At 45.3% G+C, this 26,016-nt stretch overlaps 2 long non-coding RNA genes across 2 annotated transcripts in view; both read right to left on the minus strand.

Moving 5' to 3' along the window:
- The window catches only part of LOC134285399 (uncharacterized), a 401,391-nt gene that overhangs the window by 126,678 nt on the left and 248,697 nt on the right, over window positions 1–26,016 (minus strand). The window lies entirely within an intron of this gene.
- Window positions 8,110–8,758, minus strand: LOC115257168 (uncharacterized). The gene is made up of 3 exons (XR_009996877.1): window positions 8,661–8,758; window positions 8,390–8,595; window positions 8,110–8,302 (listed from the first exon to the last, which is right to left on the minus strand). It is a non-coding gene; the product is annotated as an uncharacterized LOC115257168 (long non-coding RNA).

Raw genomic sequence — 26,016 nt, forward strand, 5'->3', positions numbered from 1 at the left:
CCATGTCAATCAACGCACAACGTTGGTTATAAGGAGGCAGGTTAACAGAATCATTCCACGGTAGACCTCGGAGAGCATATCTGATGAACCGCTTCTGGACTCTCTCGATGCGTTCAGCATAGACGGCATGATACGGAGCAAAACTTGCACTCCATACTCCAATACACTGCGAACTAATGCACAGTACAGCGATTTAAGTGCATAAATGTCATCGAAATGCTGAGTGTTGCGTCGCAGGAAATCAAGCATTGCATTGGCTTTGGCCGTAGTTATGGCAACATGTTGGTCGAAGCGAAGTTTAGAATCGAGAATCACACTAAGATCCTTGATCGACGAAACTCTCTCCAGAGGATTGCTATCTAAGCTGTACTCAAATCTAACAGTAGACCGGCGGCGGTTGAACGAGATCACTTTACACTTATTGGCATTCATCTGCATACCGTTCATATCGCACCATTTCGACACACGTTCGATGTCGGCTTGTAAAGCGCAGCAATCTAGTATCGTTTTTACTACTCGAAACAGCTTCAAATCATCCGCGTAGAGCAGTTTGCCAGCCTGCAAGCGATCGCATAAATCATTTATAAAAAGGACGAAAATGAGCGGTCCAAGATGGCTGCCTTGCGGAACTCCTGACGGTATATCAAAGATATTGGATTTAGCATCATGTATTTTGACGAAAGCTTTTCGCGAAGTCAGGTAAGATTTCAGCCACTGGATGATCCAATGAGGCAGTCCAAGGCGATTTAGTTTAGCAATGGCTAAATCATGCGGTACCTTGTCGAAGGCTTTTGAAAAGTCCACATAGATGGCGTCGACTTGGCGCTTTCTTTCGAATTTGTCGATCACTGTATGGGTGAACATCATCAAATTTGTCGTTGTTGATCGCTTTTTCACAAACCCATGCTGATGCTCCGATATCACAGACTGAACAACAGACAGACAGACAACGGATACAGAGCATCATGCAACAAGCCCTCAAACACTTTTCCCAGACAGCTTAGAATCGATATCGGTCGGTAATTCTCTACGTCATGTATGTTCCCCGACTTATGAACAGGGGTTATAGAGGCGAGCTTCCATGCTTCAGGAAACACGCCTTCCATCAGCGAGCGGTTGTAAATCGACACGATGGGGGATGCTAGCGATTGGGCACATTGCTTAACAAAGATTGGAGGAATGAGGTCGGGTCCGGGACCGTTGGATGCATCCACCTTGCTGAGAGCAGCACGAATATCAGCGTCATTGAGTGTTATTTGAGGAAACTGGAGGTTGTATGACGGGAGACTGTTTATATAGTCAGGATCAACTGGAATAGGGTTTTCGTTATACACCGAACCGAAAAATTCAGCGAAAAGGTTAGCGGTTGCATCCGGCGAGCAGGAACTACGAGAGCGGAAAGACACATCGGCTGGGACACTGGCTGTGCTTTTTCTTTTGTTGATGTACGCCCAAAAGGATGACGGATCTTGCTTGAAATTTGCTTGGTGTATTCCCGGAAGCGGTCGCGTTGAAGAAGGGAGAATTCCTCTTCGGCATTCTTTAGATGGCCACTTGTTATGGGGTTCCTATTGCGAAAGTACCTTTTCCTAGCTTTTCGTAAACGGTTACGGAGGTTTCGAAGCTGCGGAGTCCACCATGGCTGACTCAATATTTTCTTAGGCCACTGAGGTTTCACAGGAACAGCTTCACGAATGATTTGGTCGATGGTGCAATAGAAGGCAGCAACGGAGTCGTCAATAGAATCTTGATTTAAAAGCTGATTCCAATCCTGAGAAGCTACCAGTTCATTCACGACTTGATAATCACAGCGAGTGAAATCATAAACGCTAAGAGCGGGAGATGACGACGGGGTTTCTTCACGAGAACGGGCGTCAACAGATATTGGTCTGTACGAAGCTAAGTACCCTGGTGACTTCCTCAATTCCGGCAGCAAAAGGAGCTTCTTGATCATTTCATCTGTTTGGGAAATAACCTTCATTCATGCATTTCTGTAGCGCCATCCTGAAAATGTCAGGGAACGCTTGTATCGTCGTTTTCAATGCCACATTGGGGATTCCATCAGGACCAGGAGCTATCTTCACCTTCAGGCCCCTTTTATTACTTTTTGCTCTTCGTTGAAGATCCGTAAGCCTCTCGATTCAGCTTCTTTGTTTTCGTATGGCGTATTCGGCCGCGGAGTTGAATCGTGGTGCGGAAAGAGACCTTCCTTGATCGCCTGCAACTTGTTCGCACACATCTCGAAGAGTGTCGCCTGGCCCTTAATTTTTGCTAAAGTGTCTCGAGTATACCAAAGTAGCGAATCCTTGTCGTTTTGACAGGTCCCCTGTTCGATTGGAACTATGCAGATGACAGCAAATGGACTGTTCCAATTTTGACATTTCTCCTCTTTGTCTTATCGAGGCTCGTTAATTTTTGCCATCACATTTCGGTACGCGTTGCCCCATGGGTTGACATCGGCTTTTCGGCACAGCTCTTTGAAGAGTTCGACTCGCTCTGCCTAATCATCCGCTAGAGAGCCAGGCGAGCTTCGTGAAAGTCGAGTCTCCGCTCTTCCCTCTCAGCATCCGTTCTTGCTCTCTGAATTCTTCTCCTTGCTCAGAGGCATGTTGCACGGACTGCACTGAGTGCAACACTCCACCAGAAGACTGAGCGCCGTCGGCACCGTGGCTCCAATTTCCTCACCATTGAAACGTCACAGGCCATTGCTACCTCTTGCCTACTACCCCATTCCACGGCCCAAGCATTGAAATTGCCTCCGTTGACTACCGGCTTCCGACCGATCAGAGTGTGCGTAAGTACATCCAAGATCCAACATCCTGTTGTACTCTTCATCCGACCACCTTGGAGGTGTAGGTATAGCAAATGCACACGAAGACTCCATTGATTTTATCAAACACAATGCCTTCGTATGAACTCTCGATCACTTCCTGAATGGGGAATCTACCCATTATCTGTATGGCCGCTATCTGGGATCCAGGGATGCCACAGATTTATCTGTATTACACAGTTTTTTGAACATGCGTACAAATTTCGTTTTATATGACATATAGATTTTTTATCCAGAGGGGCCATTTTATTTTTGCATGGGATACAGATTTTTCTCCCAAATTTGGTATGGGATACAGATTATTGAAAAGTGTGATACAGGTTTTTCAAAAAATCATCTGGCATCCCTGATGGGATCTGTCCGACACCCAATTGCCGTTCTCGGGTGGCGCCCGATACGGCTCTGCGATGCTTGCAACTCTCTGTTGCCGACTGCCACAACAGTTGCTGTGCGACGTCGCAATGATTGATATTGATTTGAGTTATCTCAATCATTGTTGACCTGCCTGTGCCTTTTTATAGGCCGGGCATTTGAAGCCTCCCTTATGGTCGTTCCGTCCTCCAGTTTACACAGCATGCACTTAGGTTGACTCATGCAGTCCCGAGTAACGTGGCCATTTCTACCGCAGCTCCAGCATTGTCCAGACATATCAAGTCCCTTGCAATTTCTCGCGTGGTGACCACACTCCATGCATTTGAAGCACCCCCAAGTAACACACATGTTATATTAAAGTTACGACAGCGCAAGTTTTGGTTGTATAGAAGTTTATTTTACGTTATTTCAACACAATGTTAGAATTACGTAAAATAAACTTCTATACAACCAAAACTTGCGCTGTCGTAACTCTATTATAACATGTGTGTTGCTTGGGCCGCTCCATTTTTTTTTTGAGGTTCGAGGAGTCAGTCGCAGTGAGCACATAGACCATTCAAATTTGACCTTGCCAGTTACCATCAGCTTGTTGGCAATATCCGCAGGCATTCGGATTGCCGCCATCTGGGTGCCTTCGGCGTTGCACTGCTCAGTCAATGCTCATTTCAGATCATCTTCTGTCGTGACCTCGTCCAGATCCTTGACTTCAAGCACCGACTCCTGTGATAATGCTCTCACATTGGCCTCGTTCTCCAGGGATTTGGCATCGAGCTCCCTGAACGCTGAGCTCTTAACCGTCACATCCTTCTTGAGCTCGAACAGCATCTCTGCGTTTTGGGTGTGTCTGGTCTTCACCACGTTTTCGCCCAATACCTTCAACTCCGGGTCCTCCTGCAATTTCCTAAGAAAAGCAGCGTACGTCGTCTTGTCCTTCGCCTCGACGATCAATGCATCGCCCTTTTTCCTCTCCCTAGGCGGCCGGTGGGTTTCTTTCTTCTTCTGTTCCTTTTTTCGTCATTCTTCTTTTCTTCTTTGTCCTTTCGCTTCTTCTCCTTCACCTGCTGGTTCTCCACAATGTGCCATCCATCATCACTCCGATTGCTGGCACGCTCCTTTTCGCTTCACTGTTTCTTCGGAACTTCCTCTTCTCCTGGCATGTCCCTGCCTCGTTTCTCTGAGCGAGTATTCCGGTGGCGCTTCGGCGTTTCCATGTTTTCAGCCGTAGCTCGATCCGTGGCTTCCGCCAGAGACTTCTCGGCTGTTTCCACTCTCAGCTTGAGTGCCTTCTGATCGCGTTCCACAACTGCAACTGCTCGTCATAAGTTTCTTGTTCTTCAGATGAACGTTGTGCTTGTCTTTGACTTTGAATCGTTCACCCTTCTCCTCACCTCGAACAAGCTCGACTCTTGAGCTGTACTGCTGTTTGAATTCGGTGTAAGCACTCGCTGATTCAGGAATGCTAGCCCCGGTTAGCTTCCTTGGGGCTCGCTCCGTATCGCGCTACTACTCGTTCTCGCAGCTGTTTCCAGAGGCGTCACTGGTGATCTCTGCATTATTCCACTTCTTCTGAACAAGTTCGCGTTCTCTCCAACTACTTCAGTATAATTTGATGTATCCATTTCACTGGGTCCCCCTGCGCACCGCTACCACCATCCGGTGTGTCTAGTCGCTTTCGTGATCTCTTGTTTGTCTATTAAACTGGGAGGCCAAGCGAGTGTTGAACACATTCATTCATGGGGTCCGTGTCCAAAGCCAGATCAGCGTAAGTCGGGAATGGACAGATGATGAACGTATCCGGAGGCTTGCTATCTATCTATCTATCTATCTATCTATCTATCTATCTATCTATCTATCTATCTATCCATCTATCTATCTATCTATCTATCCATCTATCTATCTATCTATCTATCTATCTATCTATCTATCTATCTATCTATCTATCTATCTATCTATCTATCTATCTATCTATCTATCTATCTATCCATCTATCTATCTATCTATCTATCTATCTATCTATCTATCTATCTATCTATCTATCTATCCATCTATCTATCTATCTATCTATCTATCTATCTATCTATCTATCTATCTATCTATCCATCTATCTATCTATCTATCTATCTATCTATCTATCTATCTATCTATCTATCTATCTATCTATCTATCTATCTATCTATCTATCTATCTATCTATCTATCTATCTATCTATCTATCTATCTATCTATCTATCTATCTATCTATCTATCTATCTATCTATCTATCTATCTATCTATCTATCTATCTATCTATCTATCTATCTATCTATCTATCTATCTATCTATCTATCTATCTATCTATCTATCTATCTATCTATCTATCTATCTATCTATCTATCTATCTATCTATCTATCTATCTATCTATCTATCTATCTATCTATCTATCTATCTATCTATCTATCTATCTATCTATCTATCTATCTATCTATCTATCTATCTATCTATCTATCTATCTATCTATCTATCTATCTATCTATCTATCTATCTATCTATCTATCTATCTATCTATCTATCTATCTATCTATCTATCTATCTATCTATCTATCTATCTATCTATCTATCTATCTATCTATCTATCTATCTATCTATCTATCTATCTATCTATCTTATCAATCTATCTATCTAATATCTATTATCTATATATATATCAAAAAATAAAAAATAAATCTAAAAAAAAAAAAAAAATAATTTAAAAAAATAAATCTATCTATCTATCTATCTATCTATCTATCTATCTATCTATCTATCTATCTATCTATCTATCTATCTATCTATCTATCTATCTATCTATCTATCTATCTATCTATCTATCTATCTATCTATCTATCTATCTATCTATCTATCTATCTATCTATCTATCTATCTATCTATCTATCTATCTATCTATCTATCTATCTATCTATCTATCTATCTATCTATCTATCTATCTATCTATCTATCTATCTATCTATCTATCTATCTATCTATCTATCTATCTATCTATCTATCTATCTATCTATCTATCTATCTATCTATCTATCTATCTATCTATCTATCTATCTATCTATCTATCTATCTATCTATCTATCTATCTATCTATCTATCTATCTATCTATCTATCTATCTATCTATCTATCTATCTATCTATCTATCTATCTATCTATCTATCTATCTATCTATCTATCTATCTATCTATCTATCTATCTATCTATCTATCTATCTATCTATCTATCTATCTATCTATCTATCTATCTATCTATCTATCTATCTATCTATCTATCTATCTATCTATCTATCTATCTATCTATCTATCTATCTATCTATCTATCTATCTATCTATCTATCTATCTATCTATCTATCTATCTATCTATCTATCTATCTATCTATCTATCTATCTATCTATCTATCTATCTATCTATCTATCTATCTATCTATCTATCTATCTATCTATCTATCTATCTATCTATCTATCTATCTATCTATCTATCTATCTATCTATCTATCTATCTATCTATCTATCTATCTATCTATCTATCTATCTATCTATCTATCTATCTATCTATCTATCTATCTATCTATCTATCTATCTATCTATCTATCTATCTATCTATCTATCTATCTATCTATCTATCTATCTATCTATCTATCTATCTATCTATCTATCTATCTATCTATCTATCTATCTATCTATCTATCTATCTATCTATCTATCTATCTATCTATCTATCTATCTATCTATCTATCTATCTATCTATCTATCTATCTATCTATCTATCTATCTATCTATCTATCTATCTATCTATCTATCTATCTATCTATCTATCTATCTATCTATCTATCTATCTATCTATCTATCTATCTATCTAGCTAGCTAGCTAGCTAGCTGTGAAAGTCTTGACAAAAACGCTAATATAATATCTCGGCAATTTAAATTTTAGGTGTGTACGAATACGTTTGTTTGTTACTTTCTGAATTCATTTTGAGCCGCTATCTTCAGGTTTATTCTTAAATATTGCAAAATCATGAACGGTAACATACACACGTCTTCCTGTATACCTCGACTTATCTGGGGATTATGTGGCACATTCTATATTGTCAGTAATTTTGAAGTTTGAAGTGTTTTCAATGTGAGTCAGTTAAATAGAGTCTGTTTGAATGAATTATAACCTGTTACTCTTTTGACGCAAGACATATAGCACCGTACATTCCCATATTAGGAAACGTCCATAAATGACGTAACATTTTTGGCCGATTTTTAACTCCCCCTCTTAGCATATTTTCCCATACCTAATACATGGCTCGTCACACAATCCCAGACTCCCTCCTCCCCCTAAAAAGCTACGTCATTTATGGACGCTCCCTTACTACAGTGACCTATTAAATGTTTCACCCTATCTATGCCATCCTTATTACTGAACAAACCCTCGATATACAGTGAAACTGCCGCATCTACATCGGCTGCAAAATAATCAAAACTTTGTCACTGAATAAATCGAACTCTGCTGAATTGTTAAAGTCAGCTTCCGCGGTTCGCTGGTCAGGTAGTTGCGGGAGGGAAATAGCAATCTTTGAGTTCCAGACACAACAAACAAAAAGGACAGCACATCGGGAAATTATTGCGGTGAACAAAGCTTCTAGAGTGCAAAAGTTTCCCAACTTTGTTCCTGTGTTAATAAGCATCGAGGAAGTGTGACTTTTTTCCATTCGTACCACCACGCTGGAGTAAGACAAGCAAGGAACACCGAAGGTAAGCGCGGTTACTCTAACGGAAAAGTGCACGTGAGAAAAACAAACAATAAAATGTCTGCCACACCACCGACTCTTACCGACCGGTACTCGGGTTCTTGGCAGTCCGAATGAGTGCGAACTTGTGAAAAGTTTTTAAACATCATTAAAATTACTTTTTCTTGTAATTTCCCCAGTTCATTAGCGAAAAGTGTTTGGATGTGTATGAATTCAGTCGCCACCAGCCACCTTCCATCTGCTTCATTATTTGCACATCTTTTGTTTTTGTTGGGTGCCAGCACCTTCCTTCTGACACTTGGAGAGTGGCGTCATCGTTGTTGTTTTTCCTCTTCAAGGTGCTAGAATAACAATGTTTAAACAAATTTTACTTTGTTGTAGCATAGAGTTTCCTAGCGTTGGTTACCCTGTTGATATTGCTGGCTCACCCTCATTGCGATGTTGGTGAGGTGCTGTGGTACGGGAATGCTGTTCTTTCATGGCCCGGCCATACTCGCAATTTCGAAGCTGTTGTTGACGACAGCGTCACGTACTTGTAGGTCCGCGTCGATTCGTAATTTCATCCAAAAACAAAATAAATGAGGCAATCACTGATGAAAATGGCTAATACGGAACCGATGATGGAGTCGAATTTCTAAAAGACAAATTGACAATAAAAAATGGGCAGTGAGTTTTTTTTTTGTGGAGTCTCAATAATACCGTTCAATTTAATGTTGCAGTATGGCAACATCATATGGCATCGGAATCTCATAGATGCTTAGGCGTTTCTAGTGGTGCTGCAGATTAATGTTCATTTCTTCTTTGAGAACTGACAACCGATTAAGGTGAAACTGGAAGCATTTTCTTATTTTTTTGGTTTTTGATTTTTCATTAAATAACGAAGCAATATTTTCAAAATCGGTTTTCGTGCACACGTAGAGCATGGATCAAGGTATCTTCTGATTTTTTTTTGTGGTGGAAAAAGTTTTCCATTTTTGCAGAAACCATTTTTTTGTGAAATTTTATTCAAAAATGGTTTCTGCAAAAACGAAAAAAAATTTTCCACCACGAAAAAAAAATAATCAGGAGATACCTTGATCCATACTCTACATGTGCACGAAAACCGATTTTGAAAATATTGCTTCGTTATTTTATAAAAAAATCAAAAACCAAAAAGTGAGGAAAAGGATCCAGTTTCGCCTTAAGTATAAACCAGTTCGCCAAGGGTGACGTGAGGTGTACCGTAATTTGCACAGAAGCTATATGAGAGAACGTCTCTGCAAGTCACGATCAGTTGACGACCAGCAAGATATGTACGGCATCATCAAAAGAGATTCTTCAATCGCAAAGGAGCTAAAATCGTCATTCTCATCAAACTTTTCCTGTAAAATATCTTCTGAAATACCATTACAAATCAAAATTTAGCAAATGTGCAGCTCATGAAACCGTCAACAACCATCAGATAAAGCAATTTGCGGTTAACTCTCATTCCGCGTATTGTTGTGCTACGATTCAACCATTTTTCTTGAAGTCCGTCCCATCTTTCCTCGCGGGGACCGAATCCGACAGATGGAAACTGGAGCCGTTGCTAAACTGTCATTAATCTTTCGTAGAAGACGTGCTTTTGAGCGTGATTGCTGTCTCTTGATAATAGCATCCAATTAAACAATTAAAGTCTTACGCGAGGCAATACTTCGCTAGCCCTCGCTCACAAGTGTGACGCTGTAGTTGTTGGAGATTTCCCGTTCTAAATTATGGGAGTTTGATATCGGGCAGTACGAGGAAAACGAGCACTCCAAGCGATTTGATAATAATGGGCGCGGTTTGAATGCGGTCCAGTCTATTTTTTCACCATCACGTAAAATGTAAACCATTTATTACAGGTTGAATCATTTGATTATCATGAAAGATTGCAAAGCAGTTAAAACTTGAAAAATAAAATAAATCTTCTTTGGAATAGAGGAGGTTAACCTAGAACTTTATTTAAATCAACGCAGAGTTTAGGACTTACAGTTGTATTACAATAACTTTAATCGCGTATGTAGGCAATGTGTACTTTACACTTTATCATCCAAAACATTCTAGGTAGATTTCTCTACATTAGTTGTTGTAGTTTTTTTTTAAATTCCACCTTAATTGCCACTTACATTTGTACATTTTTATGTGATCCTAAATCATATTTACTTGACAAACATCAATCCCAAAGTGTCAGGCAATTAGGTATATGTCAATCGTGCGTAAATAATTCGAAAAGAAAAACAATGTTCTTATGTGAAACTACAATTCTTCAGCAAATAGACAGATTACTGCATGTCCAATGGACATTGTCCATTTGTAAGTAACTGATCTATTAAAATTGAAATCATTATTAAAAAAGTATGTTTATATGTACGTATTGCCAAGTCAGGTTAGTCGATGGAAATTCTTCTAACAAATTTTGAACGGCGGCGTTAAACAGATAATGCCAAACTAAATTATTGGACATCTCATCATCTTTTTTATGATGATCGCTACAACAGAGCCCCGCATAAGCGAACGTTCAAAGTTGAATTTGATGGGATTAAACAATAATCAAAATAAATGTTTTCCCTTTCACTTTTCCATTTTCTTCCGGATACGCTCCATCAAACGCAGTGCCAACAATAGGCCTTGTCGAGAAATGTGGAGGGGCAAATTGCTGTGGAATTGAAAATATAATCAAAAAATTGTGGCAACAGTTGGTGCCGCACCACATTTTACATTCTCTGTTATATTTTACTCAACAAAGCGTCCTCAGTTTCCGCAATTTAGGGAAGTGTCATTTTTTTGCAGTTTCCCGTAAGCTTCTTCGCGAACATTGTGCGGTACATTATTAGGAGTTATTTGTTGCTCAAGCAATAGGAAACGACACTTATTCGGTATGAACCAGTTGACTCACAATAATGAATGCTGCCTTCAGGTGACTATAAGTGGGCGAATCATTGAAAACGATAATGCTCCATAAGGCTATAAATTATGTTCCATGGACAATCATGATTACTGTGTGGGTCAAGTCTTGATTAGATGAAATTATTTTCTGTGATCTCATCGGTTTACAGTGGAAGGTGCAACATAACGCACCGTCTAAGCAAACGTGGTTATACATAGTAGAATTAGCCAAATTTATGTGATTTGATCTCGACATTATTGTGATGAATTCTAGACTTGTAACGAGACCCGAGCAGTAGAACGTTACCCGTGGAAAATAAAAAGGGATAACGGAAACTATAAAATGTAAGTTTAAAGGAAATACCTAATATTTAAATTGTTGTTAATTGAATAAATTTAGTTTCAAGCTGCTGTAAATAGAAAACATTGCTGTGGAAATTCTGTTTCTAAGTCGTCCGAACATTAAGGTTGCATTGCGATGTCTGAGCAACCAAAATGTGTACTGCAAAAACAGAATTGTTACCATTAGTCTGAAGTGAAACGGCTATGCAATCTTTAATATTTTTCTAAAATATTTCCTAAGTTACAAGCGCTACTTGGGGATTCACCCACGCACCAAATGCACCATGTACAAAACGCTAATAAGACCGGTGATCCTCTACGGGCACGAGACATGGACCATGCTCGAGGAGGACCTACAAGCACTCGGAGTTTTCGAGTGACGCGTGCTAAGAACGATCTTCGTCGGTGTGCAGGAGAACGGTGTGTAGCGGAGAAGGATGAACCACGAGCTCGCTGCACTTTACGGCGAACCCAGCATCGAGAAGGTGACTAAAGCCGGAAGGATACGATGGGCAGGGCATGTTGCAAGAATGCCGGACAATAACCCTGCAAAGCTGGTGTTTGCAACTGATCCGGTTGGCACAAAAAGGCGTGGAGCGCAGAGAGCACGATGGGCGGACCAGGTGGAGCGTGACTTGGCGAGCATTGGGCGCGACCGAGGATGGAGAGCGGCAGCCACGAACCGAGTATTGTGGCGTAGTATTGTTGATTATGTCTTGTCTTAATGATGTTAAACAAATAAATGTATGTAGGTATGCATGTATGTATGATATGCCCAAATTTTATTCACTTGAACCGAATCTTTGGACCTATTCATTCAAATTATGTGTGGTTCAGAATATTGTATTTTGATATTTTTTCCATACACTTTTGAATGAGACGAGGAAAATAAAAATAAAATTTTCCATGAAAATAAATAAAAATAAAAATATTTCAAAAACAATCATAAAATCTCAAAATATTTTTGTCTCAAAGAAGCCGTATCCTGAATAGGCTTCCAGGAAAAATATAAAAATGTGGGGGTGTTCAAAAATAAAAATTAAGAAAATCAAAAACCGAAATTCACAAAATCAAGAATTAATTAGAATCATCTTCCAAAACATGTTTAAATTAATTTTAGATGACGCAAAATAATACTTAGATGAAAATCAAAACTATGGGTGTTCCGTCGTGGAACGGGGATTTTGCGGGGTAAACGGATTTGGGACCGGTAGTTCGATTCAAGGGTGGACTGTAAGACCCTTGCTTCCATTGACACAAGAAAAAGACGGGTTTTAACTTAACTAAACTAAAACTATTGTAATTCGTATCGGTTCGGTTGTACAAGTCGGGGGCGAATCAATAATGTTTCGGTGCGTACACGTCGGAGGTACACGTCGGGCGTTTTTGCCGTCTATCACCGATTGCAAGAGAGTTCGTGGGGCAATATCAGGCTGGATTTATGGGTGAACGCGCTACAACGGACCAGATGTTCGCCATCCGCCAGGTGTTGCAGAAATGCCGCGAATACAACGTGCCCATGCCCACACATCACTTGTTCATCGATTTCAAAGCGGCGTATGATACAATCGATCGAGAACAGCTATGGCAGATTATGCACGAATACGGATTCCCGGATAAACTGATACGGTTGATCAAGGCGACGATGAATCGAGTGATGTGCGTAGTTCGAGTATCAGGGACACTCTCGAGTCCCTTCGAATCTCGCAGAGGGTTACGGCAAGGTGATGGTCTTTCGTGCTTGCTGTTCAACATTGCTTTGGAGGGTGTAATAAGAAGAGCGGGGATAAACACGAGTGGGACGATTTTCACGAAGTCCGTTCAGCTGCTTGGTTTCGCCGATGATATTGATATTATTGCTCGTAAATTTGAGACGATGGCGGAAACGTACATCCGACTAAAGAGTGAAGCCAGGCGAATCGGATTAGTCATTAAAGTGTCGAAGACAAAGTACATGATGGCAAAGGGCTCCAGGGAGGAATCACCGCGCCCGCCACCCCGAATTCATATCGACTGTGATGAAATCGAGGCGGTTGAAGAATTCGTGTACTTGGGCTCACTGGTGACCGACGACAACGACACCAGCAGAGAAATTCAGAGGCGCATTGTGGCAGGAAATCGTGCCTACTTTGGACTCCGCAGAACTCTACGATCGAATAAAGTTCGCCGTAACACGAAGTTAACTATGGCGCTGTCCGTAAACTACGTAGACTTTTTTGGGCCATCTCAGACCCCCCCTCCCCCCTCGTAGACTTTTGTCCATACAAAATTTTCGAAATTTGTATGGAGCGTAGACTTTGACCAGACTCCCCCCTCCCCCCCTAAGAGTCTACGTAGTTTATGGACAGGCCCTATCTACAAAACGTTGATTAGACCGGTCGTCCTCTATGGACACGAAACATGGACCCTACGTGCAGAGGACCAACGCGCCCTTGGAGTTTTCGAACGGAAGGTGTTGCGTACCATCTACGGCGGAGTGCAGATGGAAGACGGGACTTGGAGAAGGCGAATGAACCACGAGCTGCATCAGCTGCTAGGAGAACCAACCATCGTCCATACCGCGAAAATCGGGAGGCTACGGTGGGCGGGTCACGTCATCAGGATGTCGGATAGCAACCCGACTAAAATGGTTCTCGAGAGTCATCCGACCGGTACAAGAAGACGTGGAGCGCAGCGAGCTAGGTGGATCGACCAAGTGGAGGACGATCTGCGGACCCTACGCAGAATGCGGAACTGGAGACAGACAGCCATGGACCGAGTGGAATGGAGGCGGCTACTATGTACAGCAGAGGCCACCCCGGCCTTAGCCTGATCGGTAAGGTAAGTACCCGTCGGAGGTTAAAAGTTGTTCTTCGGTCGGAGGTTGAAAGTGGACTGTTCTTGTCGAGGAGCGTACGGGATGAATGAAGTGGAAGGAGAGGAGAAGGATACATATTCAGCGTGGTGATTATGTTGGAGGAAAATTCCTTGCGAACAGGCTGTTGATTGGTTCGGTCGTCATCGTCGGCGGCAGACCCGCTGTACATGCGAGGGTCGATCCTTGCGTGCATGTTCGTTCACGTTGTCGTTGGATGGACAGTTGGACGGCGTGAAGTGTAGTAGAGAAAACTGGGGTTCAATCGCGGTTACCACTTTGCGTTGGCGCGAACATACTCCCCAGCCAGGAAAAGTGGGAACACGGCGAACTGTTGAGTTGGGGCGTCTTGATTATCTCTGATAGGGTCGTAGGGTGGACTCGTTCGGGACACGCGCTCGAAGACGGCTTCGTTGCATCGGCATTACTTGGTTGATTCATCCGGTGGTTTCCTCGGCCACGTGTCGGAATGGAGCTGTTCGTAAGCACCAGTCGCGTTGACCGGTGGCGGATCCAGTGGTGGTTGTACGAATTTCAGGACCACCACGATCCACTGCTTCTTCGGACGGGTTCTGTTGACCGGACGGGCTCCGGTGGGCTTTACGGTACGTCTTGCCCACGGACGAAGTTCTGTTGGTTGATCTGTCCTGCTTAGGACTCGCTTGCGTGCCGGGCGGTTTCCGGCTGTCGGTGGGGTTCGCTTCTTCGTTCGGTTTGTCTTGCTGATCTTCATTGTTGGGGCCGGCGGGTTCACTGCAATAGTGCTGGATGTCGTCGGGTTTGACTGGGTCACCGAACGGAGATCGGAGGGCTTCGGGGATGGCTTGGCTACCGGACAGAGACCGGCTGAATCGTCGAAGGGTTTGGCTTCCGGATTGGCTTCGTTAGGTATCACGGTCGGCTTCACCAATGGACTCGTTCCAGTGGACTTTTGGCTTGGCGGGTTGGCTTCGATGGGCGTCAAGGTCGGTTTGGCTGCCCGAAAGGGACCGACAGACATCGGGACGGAATCGACCATCGGATGAGCACCGGTAGACGTCAGAATCGGCCTGACCATCGGGCTGGAACCGACGGGCATCTTGGCGTAGTTGAACACCAAACGGGTATCGGTGGACCTCAGGGCGTGGTTGCCCACTGAATCGTTTCCAGTGGACATCGGGATCGGCTCGACCACCGGACTAGCACCGGTGGACCTCTGGACGGAATTGCCCACTGGACTGTTTCCAGCAGACATCCGGGTCGGCTTGACCATCGGACGAGAACCGACGGCCGTCGGGGCGGGACTACCCACTGGACTGGCTCCAGCGGACGTCGAGATCATCTTGGTCACCGGAGGGGAACCGGAGGACACGTGGGCGTAATTGATCACCGAACTGGCATCGGTGAACCTCAGGGCGGAACTGCCCACTGAACTGGTTCCAGTGGACATCGGGATCGGGGTCGGCTTGACCATCGGACGAGAACCGATGGCCATCGGGGCGTGATTGCCCACTGGACTGGCTCCAGTGGACGGCGAGATCGTCTTGACCACCGGAGGGGAACCGGCGGACATTGTGGTCGGCTTGGTCGTCGATCGGGCGTTGAAAGATGTAGTGGTTGACTTCTTCACCGGGCTGGCACCGATGGGCATCAGGGCCGGCGTGGTCACCGGCGAAACTTCGACAGTCAACAGGAATGGCTTCAACACCGGAGGAATTCCGGCTACATCGGGTCGCTTCGGATTTGGTTCGTCAGCACATGGGTACTGCTCTTGCACCGGACACAATCCGGTCATCGGGGTTGGAAGCTTCGACGTCGGAAAGGATTCGGTCTCGTACGGGATCTGGAGCACCGGACAAGATCCGGTCACGCATCGGGACTGCTGCGTTGTCGGAAGAAAGTCGTTCTTGCACTGAAGCGGTTGAAATACCGGTAGGGAACCGGTCGTTGATTGAAGAGGCTGGGATACCGGTTGAGAACCGGTCGTACTCTGGAGCGGCTGTGGTACCGGAGAGCAACCGGTCGAATAGTGGGACACCGAAGGCATTCCGGTTGGCATCGGGTTCTGCTTAGGCGTCAGATGGAATCCAGGAGGCGGGCGAAACGGCATCAGTGCCGGACCGAGTCCGGTTGGCATCGGAATCGTCATCGTATTCGAGTCTTCGGTGTTTCTGTTGACGAACTCGGTCGGCTCGTTGCCGACACGTGAATCCCTCTTGCTCGTCGGAGGATTCATGTTCTTCGTGGAATCTTCATCGTGTGGCGACTTCTCGTGCTGGAATGAGTCAGTGACAATCGTACTCACCTCGACTTTGTTCGGAAATGACGTGCGTGGCGTTTCGTTCACAGCGGAAATCGGAACGGGCTGTTCCGTCGTTGGTTTCGGCGTTTGGCTTTGGATCGGAGGGGTGTTCCAGAGTGGCGCAGTGAAGCTGTTGAATGTTGTCCATCGATTGTAGTTACCCGTGCCACTGGCGGTCGGGACGGAAAGCAAAAGATTTTTCACCAGGGCGCAGGCATTATTGTGGATGTCCACAAAGTGCGAGAAATCCTTTTCAAGGTCGTCGAATCTCTCAGCTGAGAGTACGGACAAAAGTTCAGTATATACTCGCTCATACTCCTGGTAGTGACACTGAAGTTTGATTTCATAACTCTTCAATCGTACAGAACTCGATTTGGTTACCCCATCACTAATTCGCTCGTGGATTTTCTTCACTTCGCCCTCAACGTGACTTCGTTGGGCGAACAGTCGTTCAATATTGGCCATTTTCGGAATGGGGATCACTTCGCATGCGCACGATTCATTCGGGTTCAATTTTGTTTCGGACACTTACATCACTTGAAATTTCGGAAAAACAACACCGTTTTTTCTTCACCAATGCTGGCTACGAAAAAGTCTGTTTGTCTATGGTTCGGGATCGAGCTACTGCGGCGGGAACGACAGCATTTCTCTCGGTAGAAATACTGTTTACTTTCGGCGACAACAATCGGACGGTATTGTCCCATCGGCTGATGGACGACAACACAGCTGCGGCTGCAGCTTCTCGCGGCACAGGATCGATCCGGTTCGATTGGACCACATGTTCCGTCGTGGAACGTGGATTTTGCGGGGTGAACGGATTCGGGACCGGTAGTTCGATTCAAGGGTGGACTGTAAGACCCTTGCTTCCATTGACACAAGGAAAAGACGGGTTTTAACTTAACTAGACTAAAACTATTGTAATTCGTATCGGTTCGGTTGTACAAGTCGGGGGCGAATCAATAATATTTCGGTGCGTACACGTCGGAGGTTAAAAGTTGTTCTTCGGTCGGAGGTTGAAAGTGGACTGTTCTTGTCGAGGAGCGTACGGGATGAATGAAGTGGAAGGAGAGGAGAAGGATACATATTCAGCGTGGTGATTATGTTGGAGGAAAATTCCTTACGAACAGGCTGTTGATTGGTTCGGTCGTCATCGTCGGCGGCGGACCCGCTGTACATGCGAGGGTCGATCCTTGCGTGCATGTTCGTTCACGTTGTCGTTGGATGGACAGTTGGACGGCGTGGAGTGTAGTAGAGAAAACTGGGGTTCAATCGCGGTTACCACTTCGCGTTGGCGCGAACAATGGGTATTAGAGGATTAAAGGGCATTTCAGGGGTTTGGGGTTCCTGGGCAATATCAAGGGCTAAAGGGTTTAAAGGGCCTTTCAGAGGGATTCAGGAGATGTGTAGACGTTTTAAGTTGCTGCATGAGGCTGCAGATGGTCCCAGTTGTTTTATCGAGTTGATAAATCGAACGAGCCATACACGAAATCAGGTAAAATATTATCTACTGGGCGCCCATTAAAAACACCACCTCCGGCGAAGACTGGCGCTTAAGCCTAGCTATTTAAAGCTAGGTTCTTTTACGCTACAGTTCAAAGTTCTGTGATGATAATTAAGAAATTTCGTTTGCAGATATGATACTTATAGATACACTTTTTTGTAAAATTTCATCAATTTTGATCAACTGGTTTGAAAGCTACTGGTGTTGATAGGGGTGAGTGTTAATGAAAAAAATTCGTGTTTTTTATGTGCGATGTTTGCCTATTCATAACTTTTGAATTTCTCTGCCAATTTTCATGAAATTTTTACAAAAGGTAGCTGATTATGTGTTTACTATGCCTGCAAAATTTGATGATTATTGGTACAGTACTTTCAATAGTACAACTGAAACAATAAAGGGTGCTGACTAATTGCTGTCTGAGGGGCTAAAATCACGTTCTGTCCCAATACATGTTTCGACTATAAAATTGTTGATAGTGCTTGGTTTTTTTTTGAAATTTTGCCTATGCAACAAATGTAGATTGAGAGGATTGTGTTCAAAATTTCAGCAATTTCCTTTGCCAAACTCAAATGTTACAGCCATAGGCGCCAACTTAGGGGGGGGCAAGCATAGGTTTGCTCCCCCAATATTTGACGATTTTTCAATTTTCCCATACAAAAAACAAGAAAAAACAGGCTTTGCCCCCCAATAATTTGACCAAGTTGGCGCGTCTGGTTACAAGCGCTGACAAGCAAAACTAGGGGCTGTACAAAATTCAATGGTGCACACTCTACTCTTTCATTGCTACAACAAAAAGTACGACACCGATCACATGAAATTTTGTAGGTGAAATGAACACATCTTAAGATGTTATTAGGCCAAGTTTGAGCAATTTTGGATTGCAGAGTTACAGTTGTATTTCTGTGTCACGATTATTGAGGATACAGGCTTTAGCACTGTAGTTGGAGGAAATGCCAATGAAGAACCCGAAGCTTCCAGGAAGGTAAGCCCAGCTCCCTGGGTAAGTGGTTTGGTGTCCCAGCGAGCCAGCCGTAAATAGACTAGCACCGACAAATCAACAGGAGAAGAATGCGAACCCATACCAATCGTGACGACCACATCTACGAAAAGGGATTTGCGATTTGAAGCTCGGTATGTGGGACTGCAGATCCCTCAATTTCATCGCGAGCACCCGCATATTCGCGATATACTGAAGGATCGCGAGTTTGGTGTCGTAGCGCTGCAGGAGGTGTGTTAGACAGGATCCATGGTGCGAACGGTTAGAGGTAATCATACCATTGTTGTTGCGGCAACACACAGCTTTTATAGTGATGGGCGACATGCAGAGGCACGTAATTGGTTGGTGGCCGATCAACGGAAGAATGTGCAGGTTGAGTATCAAGGGCCGATTCTTCAACATCAACATAATAAACATGCACAGCCCTCACACCGAAAGCGCTGAAGACGCATTTTAGGCGCAGCTCGAACGTGAGTACTACCGCTGCCCAAACCATGACACCAAGATCACCATAGGAGACCTAAACGCTGAAGTAGGTGAGAGGAGGAATTCAAACCGACGATTGCATAGTTCAGCGCTCACTAGCTGACGAACGAAAATGGCCTACGCCTCATCGATTTCACCGCCTCCAAGAACATGGCCATGCCATACGTAGCACCTTCTTCCAGTACAACCTCCTTTATCGTTGCACCTGGAGATCACCACAGCAAACGGAATCGCAAATCGGCCACGTTCTGATTGATGGACGGTACTTCTCCGACTTTATCAACGTCAGGACCTATCGTGGCGCTAATATCGACACTGATCACTACCTGGTGATGGTTAATCTGCGCCCAAAACACTCCATTATTAACAATTCACACTACTGGCGGCCGCCCCAGTACGATCTAGAGCGACTGAAGCAACGGGATGTCGCCACCGCACGGCACGGTAAAGGCTGGGTATGCTGCGCAGTTCAGATCCCATTGTGATCCACTAGGCTCTGCCCAGCAACTCCTATCCCTACCTCCACGCGGTACCGGCCGGAAACTATGAGCAACCTTAGGGAAGATCGGGTAACCAACCCCGGTGGGAACTTTGGTCGTAGGCTGACAGGGAAGGGGGGGTTTGCTTCGGCAAACCTGAGCGTCTGTTCTCCAGGAGGAGCGGCTCACAACAGCGTCTGATCCCCATGTTAGGGGCGGCTGATATACGTCCGAGTGCCAGGGAAGGACTCTAACCTCAAGTGTGCACTATGGTCCTCCGGAAAGTAGGGGGTTGGTGTCAGGCCCTACGAGCCAGCCGTAAAAAAAACATTGTAACGGAAAATCAGCAACAGAATAATACGAACCGGGACCAACGGCAACGACCCCAGCGAACAAAAAGGACTTGCGATTGGAAACTCGGTACGTGGAACTGCCGATCTCTCAACTTCATTGGGAGCACCCGCATACTCGCCGATCTACTGAAGGACCGCGGGTTCGGCATCGTAGCGCTGCAGGAGGTGTGTTGGACAGGATCCATGGTGCGAACGTTTAGAGGTAATCATACCATCTACCAGAGCTGCGGCAACACACGCGAGCTGGGAACAGCTTTCATCGTGATGGGTGATATGCAGAGGCGCGTGATCGGTTGGTGGCCGATCGACGAAAGAATGTGCAGGTTGAGGATCAAGGGCCGATTCTTCAACTTCAGCATAATAAACGTGCACAGCCCACACTCCGGAAGTACTGATGATGACAAGGACGCATTTTACGCGCAGCTCGAACGCGAGTACGATCGCTGCCCAAGCCACGACGTCAAGATCATCATAGGAGATTTGAACGCTCAGGTAGGCCAGGAGGAGGAATTCAGACCGACGATTGGTAAGTTCAGCGCCCACCAGCAGACGAACGAAAACGGCCTACGACTCATTGATTTCGCCGCCTCCAAAAATATGGCCATACGTAGCACCTTTTTCCAACACAGCCTCCCTTATCGTTACACCTGGAGATCACCACAGCAGACGGAATCTCAAATCGACCACGTTCTGATTGACGGACGGCACTTCTCCGACATTATCGACGTCAGGACCTATCGTGGCGCCAACATCGACTCCGACCACTATCTGGTGATGGTCAAACTGCGCCCAAAACTCTCCGTCATCAACAATGTACGGTACCGGCGACCGCCACGGTACAACCTAGAGCGACTGAAGCAACCGGATGTCGCCTCAGCATACGCGCAGAATCTCGAAGCCGCGTTGCCAGACGAGGGCGAGCTCGATGAGGCCCCTCTAGAGGACTGCTGGAGTACAGTGAAAGCAGCCATCAACGACGCAGCCGAGAGCACCATCGGGTACGTGGAACGGAATCGACGTAACGAATGGTTCGACGAAGAGTGCAGAACGGTTTTGGAGGAGAAGAACGCAGCGAGGGCGGTAATGCTGCAGCAAGGGACTCGACAGAACGTGGAACGTTACAAACAGAAGCGGAAACAGCAAACCCGCCTCTTTCGGGAGAAAAAGCGCCGCCTGGAAGAAACGGAGTGTGAAGAAATGGAACTGCTGTGCCGTTCCCAAGAAACACGGAAGTTCTATCAGAAGCTCAACGCATCCCGCAACGGCTTCGTGCCGCGAGCCGAAATATGCAGGGATAAAGACGGAGGCCTCTTGACGGACGGACGTGAGGTGATCGAAAGGTGGAAGCAGCACTTCGATCATCACCTGAACGGCGTGGAGAACGTAGGCACGGGAGCCCACGGCAACGGAAGGAACGACGACGCCAGTGCAGCGGCGGACGGAAATGAACCAACTCCCACGCTGAGGGAAGTTAAGGATGCCATTCACCATCTCAAAACCAACAAAGCAGCTGGCAAGGATGGTATCGCAGCTGAACTCATCAAGATGGGCCCAGAAAAGTTGGCCACCTGTCTGCATCGGCTGATAGTCAGGATCTGGGAAACCGAACAGCTACCGAAGGAGTGGAAGGAAGGGGTAATCTGCCCCATTCACAAGAAAGGCGACCATTTAAGTTATCAAGCCGGTTTCATCGACGGCCGGTCGACAACGGACCAGATCTTTACCGTACGGCAAATCCTCCAGAAATGCCGTGAATACCAGGTCCCAACGCACCACCTGTTCATCGACTTCAAAGCGGCATACGATAGTATCGACCGCGCAGAGCTATGGAGAATCATGGACGAAAACGGCTTTCCTGGGAAGCTGACTAGACTGATTAAAGCAACGATGGACGGTGTGCAAAACTGCGTAAGGATTTCGGGTGAACTATCCAGTTCATTCGTATCTCGCCGGGGACTGCGACAAGGTGACGGACTCTCATGTCTACTCTTCAACATCGCGCTGGAAGGTGTAATGCGACGAGCCGTGCTCAACAGCCGGGGAACGATTTTCACAAAATCCGGTCAATTTGTGTGCTTTGCGGACGACATGGACATTATCGCTAGAACATTTGGAACGGTGGCAGAACTGTACACCCGCCTGAAACGCGAAGCAGCAAAGGTCGGACTGGTGGTGAATGCCCCAAAAACAAAGTACATGCTGGTAGGCGGAACCGAACACGACCGGATCCGTCTGGGTAGTAATGTTACGATAGACGGGGATACTTTCGAGGTGGTGGAGGAATTCGTCTACCTCGGATCCTTACTGACGGCTGACAACAACGTGAGCCGAGAAATTCGGAGGCGCATCATCAGCGGAAGTCGGGCCTACTACGGGCTCCAGAAGAAACTGCGGTCGAAAAAGATTCACCCACGCACCAAATGCACCATGTACAAAACGCTGATAAGACCGGTGATCCTCTACGGGCACGAGACATGGACCATGCTCGAGGAGGACCTGCAAGCACTCGGAGTTTTCGAGCGACGCGTGCTAAGAACGATCTTCGGCGGTGTGCAGGAGAACGGTATGTGGCGGAGAAGAATGAACCACGAGCTCGCTGCACTTTACGGCGAACCCAGCATCCAGAAGGTGGCCAAAGCCGGAAGGATACGTTGGGCAGGGCATGTTGCAAGAATGCCGGACAACAACCCTGCAAAGCTGGTGTTTGCAACGGATCCGGTTGGCACAAGAAGGCGTGGAGCGCAGAGAGCACGATGGGCGGACCAGGTGGAGCGTGACTTGGCGAGCATTGGGCGCGACCGAGGATGGAGAGCGGCAGCCACAAACCGAGTATTGTGGCGTACTATTGTTGATTATGTCTTGTCTTAATTATTATTATTATTATTTATTTATTAACGAGGTTTTAACAAATAGTCATTCGCCTCCGGTCTTGTCTTAATGATGTTGAACAAATAAATGTATGTATGATGTCGCCACCGCATACGCGCTGAATCTCGCGGCAGTATTGCCGGAAGATGGTGTGTTCCATGTGCTCCCTCTGGAGGACTGCTAGAGTACAGTCAAAGCAGCCATCAACAACGCAGCCGAGAGCACTATCGGGTACGAAGAACGGAGTCGACCAAGCGATTGGTTCGACGAGGAGTGCAAAGTGGTTTTGGAAGAGAAAGACGCAGCACGGGCAGTAATGCTACAGCATGGAACCCGACAGAATGTGGAGCGATACAAACAGAAGCAGAAGCAGTAGACCCACCTCTTCTGGGAGAAAAAGCGCCGCCTGGAAGAAGTGGATTGCCAGAAAATGGAACTGCTGTGCAGTTCACAAGAAACATGAAAGTTCTACGAGAAGCTCAACGCATCCCGCAAAGGCTTCGTGCTGCAAGCTGAAATTTGCAGGGATAAGGACGGGAGATTTCTGACAGACAAACGTGAAGTAAACGAAACCCAAGTAATACACTTGTCACAGAAGAGTCACGGCGGTGCACGTTTTTGTTGCGCAGAAGTCACTGTGACTTACTTCTAGCAAATAAGTATTTATTTGTTAGAAGTAAGTAGTACTGATTTCTGCACAACAAAAACCTGCGCCGTCGTGACTTATCTGTGACAAGTGTGTTACTTGGGAAAGTGGAAGCAGCACTTCGACGAGCACCTGAATGGCGAAGAGAATGTAGGAACGAGGGATCAATGCATTGGAGGAAATGACTATGTTGTGCAGCAGATGGCGGGATCGAACCAACTCCCACGCTGAGGGAAGCTAAGGAGGATGGCATCCACTAGCTCAAATCAGCAAATAGGCTGGTAAAGACGGTATCGCAGCAAAATTCATAAAAAAGGGCCCGGAAAAGTTGGCCACCTGTCTGCACCGGTTAGTAGTCAAGATCTGGGAAACCGAACAGCTACCGGAGGAGTGCAAGGAAGGGATAATCTGTCCCATCCACAAGAAATGCGACGAATTAATGTGTGAGAACTTTCGAGTGATCACCATTTTGAATACCTACCACATATAAAGTGCTATTACAGATCATCTTCCGTCGTCTTCCATCTAAAGTAAATGAGTTCGTGGGAAGTTACCAAACCGATTCAATCGACGGCCAGTCAACCGTTGGCAAATTCCTCAGAAATGCCGTGAATACCAGGTCCCAACGCACCACTTGTTTATCGACTTAGAGGCGGCATACGACAGTATCAGCCGCTCAGAGCTATGAAAAATCATGGTCGAAAACAGCTTTCCCGGGAAGTTTACTTGACTGATAAGAGCAACGATGGACGGCGTGTAGAATAGCACCAGAATATCGGGTGAACTATCCAATACATTCGAATCTCGCCGGGAATTGCGACAACGTGATGGACTATCCTGCCAACTATTCAACATCGCCCTGTAAGGTGTTATGCGACGAGCTGGGCTCAACAGCCGGGGTACGATCTTAACGAAATCCAGCCAATTTTTCTGTTTTACGGATGACATGTATATTATTGCCAGAACAATTGGAACGGTGAATGCGGCTAAAACAAAGTATATGCTGGTATGGGGATACTTTCGAGCTGGTAGAAGAATTCATCCATTTCGGTTCCTTGCTAACGACGCATCATCAGTGCAAGTCGTGCCTACTAAGGGCTCCAGAAGAAACTGCAGTAAAAACGCTAATACGACCGGTGATCCTCCACGAGTCATGGAAAATGCTCGAGGAGGACCTGCAAGCAATCGGAGTTTTTGAGCGACGCAATTTAAGGACGATCTTCGGCGGCGTGCAGGAGAACGGTGTGTGGCGGCGAAGGATGATCCACGAGCTCGCTGTACTCTACGGTGAACCCAACATTCTGAAAGTGATTTAAGGACAAACGTCTTGAAATCCCGGTTCAACAGTGCATCAAAACTTCAGACGCACAAATCTCAAGAAGCAAGCTTCAACCAACAATGTATTTTATTATTCTGTTCTTGCTCACTTGTAATAAGCTTAAAATAAGAAGCTCAAATGCGCTGGTTTTGTTTACGAAGAGATTTGTGCCCTCAAAATCGTGAGTAGGTGCCGAAGTCGGCCATTGTGGCGGCCATATTGGGATTCTAACAAGTCTGTCCTTAAGCTGGACGGATACGGTGGACAGTGCATGTTGCAATAATGCCGAACCAACCCTGCAAAGTTGGTGTTTGCTAACCATCTGGTTAGCGCAGAGAGCACGATTGGTTCGCTTAATGGAACGTGTCAGGTGGAGCGTGACGAGCGTTGGGCGTGACCGACGTAGGAGGGCTGCATCTGCAATCGAGTATTATGACGGCAAATTGTTGAATCAGTGTTAGTATGCAATAGATGCTGAACCAAATAAATGAGAAGAAAAAAAAATCTTACAAGGGGGTGGGGGTTTAGAAAAATCGAGAAAATAGCCTAACGTAATAAATGGACATTGCACAGCCCCTAAAGCGCGGCTTCTTCATCTGTTGCATAGCGATGATGTTTGTTGGGCCTTTCTCCTATGGGCAATTCTCGCTGAGACCGGCCCATTATTTGAACCTTGTCTTCAAAAATGTTTAAGGTGCCGATTTTCTGAAAGTCCTCGCTAAAAAAGGAAAATGCATTTGGTTACTCAAGCTGGTGGACCCCCCGTTTGTTAGAGCCACAACAAATTTTGCAGACCCCTCGATTTTGGTCAAATGGTGGCTCATTTAAACCGTTATAACTATATCCTAACGGTATCTCCGGCACCTTTTCGGAGCAATTTTGTGAATTTCTGAGTAAATTTCTGTGAAAACGGCTAAAAAACACAAAATCGATTTGATACACCTCTAAATCTTTATCAATTTGGCTCAATTTTGGACTGAAGACTAGTTTTTGCATGTGGATTGATAATTTGATGTGTCACGGAGAATCGGAGAAAAAAGTTTC

The sequence above is a fragment of the Aedes albopictus genome, chromosome 1, assembly GCF_035046485.1.
Source record: "Aedes albopictus strain Foshan chromosome 1, AalbF5, whole genome shotgun sequence".
In the NCBI taxonomy this organism is placed as follows: domain Eukaryota; kingdom Metazoa; phylum Arthropoda; class Insecta; order Diptera; family Culicidae; genus Aedes; species Aedes albopictus.